Source organism: Plectropomus leopardus, chromosome 2 (genome assembly GCF_026936395.1).
Source record: "Plectropomus leopardus strain MGB_pleo_1.0 chromosome 2, ASM2693639v1, whole genome shotgun sequence".
Lineage (NCBI taxonomy): Eukaryota > Metazoa > Chordata > Actinopteri > Perciformes > Serranidae > Plectropomus > Plectropomus leopardus.
The window spans coordinates 40,183,093-40,190,899 of record NC_142177.1 but is presented as its reverse complement, the minus strand read 5'-3'; the positions used below and the strand labels follow the sequence as shown (position 1 = coordinate 40,190,899).

At 43.5% G+C, this 7,807-nt stretch overlaps 1 protein-coding gene across 1 annotated transcript in view; it reads right to left on the bottom strand.

Moving 5' to 3' along the window:
• rbpjl (recombination signal binding protein for immunoglobulin kappa J region-like) overlaps positions 1 to 7,807 on the bottom strand; it is a 41,421-nt gene that overhangs the window by 1,610 nt on the left and 32,004 nt on the right. Inside the window, exon 15 of the mRNA XM_088070756.1 lies at positions 1 to 2,407. This exon is cut by the window's left edge and continues 1,610 nt beyond it. The gene's annotated coding sequence lies outside the window, so the exon portion shown is untranslated. The remainder of the gene's footprint in view (positions 2,408 to 7,807) is intronic.

Below are 7,807 nucleotides of genomic sequence, written 5' to 3'. Positions count from 1 at the left end.
GACAGACTGTATGTACACACACACACAATGCTGTGGATCAGCGGGGTAACATCTGCTCACACACACACACACACACACACACACACACACACACTGAGACATGAGACATAATCCATTGATGCAGCTGTTAGACAAACACACACATACCACAGATAGATGGTTAGAAAGTCTTTGAAAATCAAATAAACCCTCTCATTATATAACACACACACACACACACACACACACACACACACACACACACACACACACACACAGTGGCAGTGAACAGGAGGAATGTACATCTCTATTTGTTCTCGTCAGGACGGGACTGAAGGCTTGTTTGTGTGTCTGATGTCCCACATGGACCCAAACTTTCTGGATGAAGACGGACGACATGACACTTTTGCCCCTGGTTACTGTTGCTACGACCCCCAAAAATATATTAAAGTACAAAAATTATTCACTCGCAATTTTCATGCCACTGTGAATCTCTCTGTATTTGACACAGAACAATTATCCAAAATAAATCTCCCCAAAATAAATCAACATATCCAGAAAACGTATCAGGACACGCTAATACGTTCTCATCCAAAGTCGTCGCATATCGCCGCTTTGCAGTGGATCGCCGCGTCTACGCTTTACGCTCTAGTTATCCTTCTGCATCTGCTGACGTTTCGGGATGTCGCTACCGTGATGTCACCGTGAACACGTCACATGGTGAGATTACGCTGTAGGTGGTTATGTTTCAGCAACAAAAGCACATGGAGACCAACGGCGAGACGTCAACAAACGCACGTGCAGTGACGGATGGTTAAGATTAGAAAAACTCATGGTGGCTCATGGTAAGAAAAAAAACATCACATTCAAACATGAAGTGAACACGGACCCCTGCAGGGACCTTCGTGCTCCTTATATTATGTCGTTATCAACATAAGCAGACCGCAAAAGCAGCTGTATTTGACGACTTCGAAAAGTGCTCACTGCAGTATGACAGAGCCGCCTGCTTTCCTCCGATGTATCGGCTGGATCATTGAAACAAAAAACCATCAATAAAAAAGACTGGCGTCCAGTGGAGTTTGACAGAAAATCCTGAGGACGGCGGCTCGTCTCATCACATGGCACTACTTTCTGCAGCAGCAGCAGATAAAAGATAAATCTCTACTGCTACAAACAGCTGAAGATGCACTTAGACCCAAAATAAATGGAACAAACCAAAATCACGCGCATCAACAACAAAAGCATGAATCCTGTAACGGTTGGGGACCAGTCATCGGAAGAGGTCGACTGATTCTTACACCTGGGAGGTTTAAAAGCTGGATGGTGGGACAGACGAGGACGTACAGTCAAGAATCAGAGAAGGAAAAACAGCATTCAAGATCGAGACATTCAAAAACATGTCACTCAAGACCAAGTTCTCAATCTTCAACATCGACATGAAAACCTGATCTGAACCCTGGAAGACCACCAACGCGTCACCGTGCCGCAGACATTCATAAATCACGCTCTAACGTCCGTCTCAGACCGCGCAGCATGTGCGTCTGTTCCAGCAGTCACAGTCAGATCAGCCATTCAGGGGTCATATCGCCGTTCACGATTCAAGCCGTTGGGACGCCGTGTCACGCTGCAATCGTGCGGTCTGAACCAGATGTTAGACGTGTCTTTTGGATCTGCTGTCCAAACACATCTAACAAAATCAACCTGCGGGAACGCACCAAACACGAGACAACAGAAGGACAGCTGAAAAGAGGAAGTGGAGCTGGATTGGTCACACGCTGAGAAGAGACAGAAAGAAATAACGAAGCAGGTATGATGAGGCATCCACAAGGCGAGCGAGAGGAAGACCCCCGAACACCTGGAGAACGAGCTCAGAGCTAAAGTTCAAAAATCTGTGAATCTCTTTTAATCGTCCTGAAGCGTGAAGGCGCCGTGTGTCGGTTAAGAAAACTGATCTGAGAGCTGCTTCAAGTTCAGAGTAAAGAAATAATTTGTGTCTGAGTCATTTCATGGAAAAAGACGGTCGTCAGCGTTCACATGATCCTCCCATCATCTTCCCCGAACTCCGCTTTGTTCCCGGGACGACCACCGCCGCCACCTGGGTGTAATCTCCATTAACCATCATCAGCATTCCTCTCGTATTTCTCACGCTCCGTTAGCTTCTGACAATTAGCATTCTGCTCATATTTCTGCGGCTGACGGGAGGATTCGTCTCCGAGAGCTTCTGTCGACGACGGCAGCCCGACAGCTGTGAGCCACAGAGGACGCAGAGGACGCAGAGGACACGTCCTCCAATGAGTCTTCTGCTCTGGGGACACGCTGATAGCGTCTTCGTGTTGGATCCTGTTGTCTCCACGCTTTTAACGGCTCTTTTTCTTTAGAGAAAACTTTTCTTGTCTTCTACCTTTAACCCTTTAAAACGGTTTGATTTCTGTGAAAAACATGAAAAGCAAACAATGAGCAACTCAACAAAAAACGGTTCCAAAATTATGAAAAAGTTAGAAGATTACCTAAAAATAAGAAAAAAACCTGTAATATAATTTTGAATACATTTTTTATAAGAATTATAGTTTTCTGCACATTTTTCCATACTTTTTGGATAATATCCACCACAACTAATTTTCAGGCAATTTTCTTATTGATTTTTTTGTTTATTAAAATTTACTTTTCTTTTTACTGGCAGCAAGAAGATTTACCAAAAAGACAGTTACAAAAACTTTACTTCAAGCCTGTTTTGGCAATAATAAATCACAACAAAGTCCAGTGCTCCGTGGTAATAAATAAAAGTGCAAAAGACTAGTTAGCAGGTAAAGAAGCAAAAGAGCACAGGACACACATATATATATAAAAAAAAGTATATCAATAAAATAAACAAAAAAAAAAAATATTAATACACATACATCAAAACTTCCAAATGAAAAATATTGCGTGCCTTCCTCAGCGGCCATCATGTTTCACAGGTTTCAGGTCATTTTCTCGTCACTTTTCTTCTGATTTGCTGCAATCTTCGGAACATTTTTTGCCAGGTTACGCACTGATTCTCCTCCACATTTTCTTTAAAGAAAATCAAACCATTTTTCTCAAGTTCCAGAGTTTTTAAATGCTTGTGAAAGACATCTGAATGCAGCACAGCAAAACTGATCCAGGTGTTAAAGGGTTAAGACGTCATCTGTTAAAAACCTTCTTCTTCCTCCAGTCAGTATCTGCATCGTCTCTGCTGGCCTTTACTTCTCATCATATTTTCTCTTTTCATGCTCGTTTTTGCCGCTGTGCCTCTTTTTTCGTATCCTCTCTTTTTTTTTGCATGTGTGTATTTTCTCATGTTTCCTCTCTTTCTTCGCCGCGCCGCCTGTCCGTCACACTGATGTCGAGGTGATGACATACAGGAAGAGGATTGTGGTAAAGCAGAGCAGGTTTGGACAGTAGGCTCCTTTATCCCACTGTAATACACAAAGAGATCCCAGAGAGACGGGGCCCCTCGACCACACGGCGAGGGATATGAGGTCCAGGGCCCCACTTTAATATGGCTCCACACAGACGTACACACACGTGTGTGTGTGTGTGTGTTTTCACTGTGAGGACTCACGACTTTAATCCAATTTCCCTCGGACATTAAACACAACACTGAGCTTAACCCTTATCTTATTCTTAACCTTGATACTGAAGATAATCCCGACCTTAACCTCTTCACCTCTTTTACAAACTTCAGCCCCAAAAAGGACCCCGGAGGATTTCCTCTTATTGTTTCTGATTAAAGTTACAACAACAGAAGATTTCTATCAACCTGAAACTCTCCTCCTGTCTGCGCATCACGCAGCCCCTTTAAAGTACGGAAAACGATGGATGTTCAAACGATTAGCAGCTTTATTTCTATTACAGCCACCGCACTAACGGTGCCACGTAGGCGTTATTATGGAGCCATGATGGAAAGGTGAGCCACTTATACGTGGGAGCGTCCACGTATGAGGGATTTCTGGGAGCTGATAGTCCACGACTTCACAGAGGAATTGTGGATTCAAAACTTTCTCAGAGTTATGTGATGCAATAACAGCTCCTGTAGCTCCTGCATCATCATGAGGGAGCCAGTTCCTGCTGACGAGCACACAGACACAGCATCATGTGACCTCACAGCATCATGTGACCTCACAGCATCATGTGACCTCACAGCAACATGTGACCTCACAGCATCATGTGACCTAGAAAAGACAAAAAAATTGTTTCCATTGCAGATTTGGAAAATGTGGCTTTTTTGAATCACCTGAAGTACCACCTAATGCAGCATTAAATGGAAGTTTTTTCCAGAAAATTGACATGTTGCCATGAGGTGTATTTAATATTCGCCTTTTTAATTCTGCAATTTGAGGGTTAATGGAGACCCGCCTTCTGTCGCTGCACATTCATCCTTTATAAATTCCACTATTTGTGTGGAAAAAAGATGTACTCTTCTTTTGAATGTACACTCAATGTTTAGGCATCTGAAGCTTGGATAGGAAGTGGGGCGGGACGATACGTCTATAAAATAATATCACAATATATTTAGGCTATATCACAATACACGATATATATCACAATATTTTGAAATCTCCTCTGAACTACTGTTAACTACAAAAATATTATTAAATGGATTACAGTTACAAATTAAGTAGCTATCTCCATAAAATAAAGTTAGATAAACTGCTGTTATTATAAAGCTTATTAGTGTACACAGAGTAAAGCATAAAGTTAAATAATGTACTGTTATAATCGAATCATTCAAAGTTGAACCTAAGATATATTTCGTCATGTTGCGCAGCCGTAACGGGAAGAAAACAGTTGAATGACTGGCAGCTGCTGCAGTAACTCTATTAATATATTTAAACATATTTTATCAGGAGAAAACAGGACAATAAATCATAATCTGACACACTGAATCAAAGATGAATTTACTCTTAACACCAAACCAAAGTCTGGAAATTATCCTGCGACTAATTGTTTTTAACTATTATGTCGCAGAAAAAAAAGCTGCTTTTAAATGACCATTTGTTAGAAAAAACCTCAAACTGTCCTTCTCATTCTTGGTGGTGCAGAGAAGCAAAATAACAAAAACGACCTTTTACTGCGGAGGCTTTACGGTCACTGAAGTCTTTATGTAACGGAGTGGAGGTGGAGGTGAGGGGCCCGAATGAAGAATGAAGGTGTGTTCCTGCAGATGAGAAGCTAAGAATGGGCCCTTTCATATAGCTTCTCATTCATCAGGAAGGACGGAGGGATGGAGGGAAAACGTGGCGGGCGTCTGTGTTTTGGGCACGTGAATCTCTCAGTTTGAAGTTTCTGCCACATGATAGAGATTAGGAGCCCTGAGAGCAAACGGTCTTGTGTTTCTGCCCGTCTCCTTCCTCCTCCTCTCGCACATGTTTGTCTTGCTAATGATGAGGAAGAGGAGGAGGAGGAGGAGAGGAAGGGAGAAAGAGTGCAGGAAGAGAGACACATGGCGCTCGGTTCCTCTCAGAATACCCGACACGTGAGGTATGGAGGGAAGCTGGAGGCCTTCGTTACATTCCTCTGAGATTTTGGCTCATATCGACATGACAGCATCACGCAGTTGATGCAGATTTGTCCCAAAACTCCCGTTTCAACACCCAAAGATGCTCCAATGGACCAACGCCTTCTCATCCCAACTCCTCACATGGTGCCGCTCTGTCAGCGACCTCCTGCGTCAGCTGTTTCCGCTCCAGGATGCCGTTACCGTGAGGTGTTTCATTTTAGGAGAGAAATGGGCAGTGAAGTAACAAAATCTTCATTTAGGTTCAATCAGCACTGCTGAGTTTTAGCGTTTGAACGGATTCTGGTCCGAGTCTGAAAGACAGAGTGAGCGACCAACACGTTGTCATCCAAACTCGCCGCTCTGTCAGTGACCCTCTGCGTGTACTTGTGAGGTTTTAGGTATCCTTCTGCGTCAGGGATGCCGTTGCCGTGATGTCAACAGATGTATATGGTGTGATGATGCAACACGGTCCTTATGTTTACAGTGCGGCCCGTAACCATGGATGGGATTAGGCAACAAAGTCACGGATGGTTAGCTTTAGGAGAAAGAAGCACGTGGTAAAGTGTAAAAGAAAACACCCTCACATCCAAACGGGAAGCAAACTCCATACTCTCACACAAAATCCTCCCCCACCTGCCTGCACTCACGCTCACGGGACCAGCTCCATCCGGCTGCATCCTGTCCCCCAAAATGTCCCCCACACACATCACCAGCAGTCTGATGCACTTCTATACTGCAGAGGGACGGTCTGTAGCTCGAACAGTCCAAGAGCCAGAAAAACATCACCAGATGATGAGTTTGCATTAATTTGCATCATCCTGTAACGTTTCAGTGGGAGGAGTTTACCACAGTCCATTTACACATACTACCAACAATGATTTAAAACAAAGCTGGTTGAAAATCTGCAAAGTATCCTTTAACCATCACAACTAAATATCTAACCACAGCTGTGACCAGAATCTGAGTCTAACTGAAACCTGAACCTTAAAAAGTCTGAACCACAGACTGTGTATAAAGATGAATAACATGAGTTTCCCCAAAAGTGTAACTTTCATATCTGTGCCGCCCCCTGGTGTCTGACTGCAGTATAGGTTATAAAGCCTGCCCCTCCATGTTAGTGAGAAGACATAGGCCAAATTAAAATCTTGAAGTAAACGCCAAACAAATGTTTCCCAAAGACGGTTTCAGTCACTGAAGGTAATTCTCATCATTCTGGTGTTTGTTCAACGGTTTATTTTTATGATAAGTTTGGTTAAAATGAGTTATTACATTTTACAAAAAGGGGATTTTTACGCCATGACTGACAGCTGGGAGAGCCAATCCATGTACTCGCATTCATTGAAGCTGCTCGTGATTGGTCAACAGGTGTTTTGGCGGGAAATCCCCCACTGCAGATATCGCTACTGCACAGACTCCGGCTCCAAATGACATCACCAGCACAAGATGGCAGTGCCTGTTCCCAAAAATTTTAGCCTCACTTAAGCACAGCGGGGGAAAGTGGGGGTGCATCGTCCATCTTTATATACAGTCTATGATCTGAACCCTAAAAAAGCCCTTTAAAGGTTTGTCTGAAGGACAAAATGTCCTCGCTGTCAAGGTCTAAAACTTGATTTGGTTATTACAAAGGAAGATGAACAAGCACACACACAAAGACATAGACAAACACACACACACACACACACACACACACACACACACACACACACACACACACACACACACACACACACAGAGCGGTATTGTTGCGAGTTTGTTTCAGGTCGTCACTGAACCTCGGCGTGCTGTTCTTCAGGAACAACAACAGACAGACTTCCACTGATGCACCGTCACCACATCTACTGGATATCTACTCTGTGTCTCTCTATCAAACACAAATATTACATCAGACCACTTTTTTTCTGCAAATCTGCTCTGAAAAATCCCCAAAGGACTCCCTCACATTCTGTCTGAGCTGAGGAGAAGCCCCCGTGTGAAGAATGAAAAGTATGTGACGGGTGAAACGAGAATGAATTTTGGGTTTCCTTTAGAGCAGCGCAGCCATGTGGGAGGTCCCGTCATGCCTGTGTGATTATCTGCTGCTTCACTTGTTTGGAACAAAAGAAACTACACAAACTTAATGACTCCAAACTTAACTTCCAGAGATCAAACGTACAGTCGGAACAAAGAGGAGAGTCGGGCGATGTCGGCTTTGTTGGTTTGTTGAGTTTTTGCTGCTACCAGACACTTTAATTAATTGGATTACGGGAATAAGGACGAGGGCATTAAGGAGACAAAGGGACAAAATGTGAGGCAGGCGTGGACGTGTTG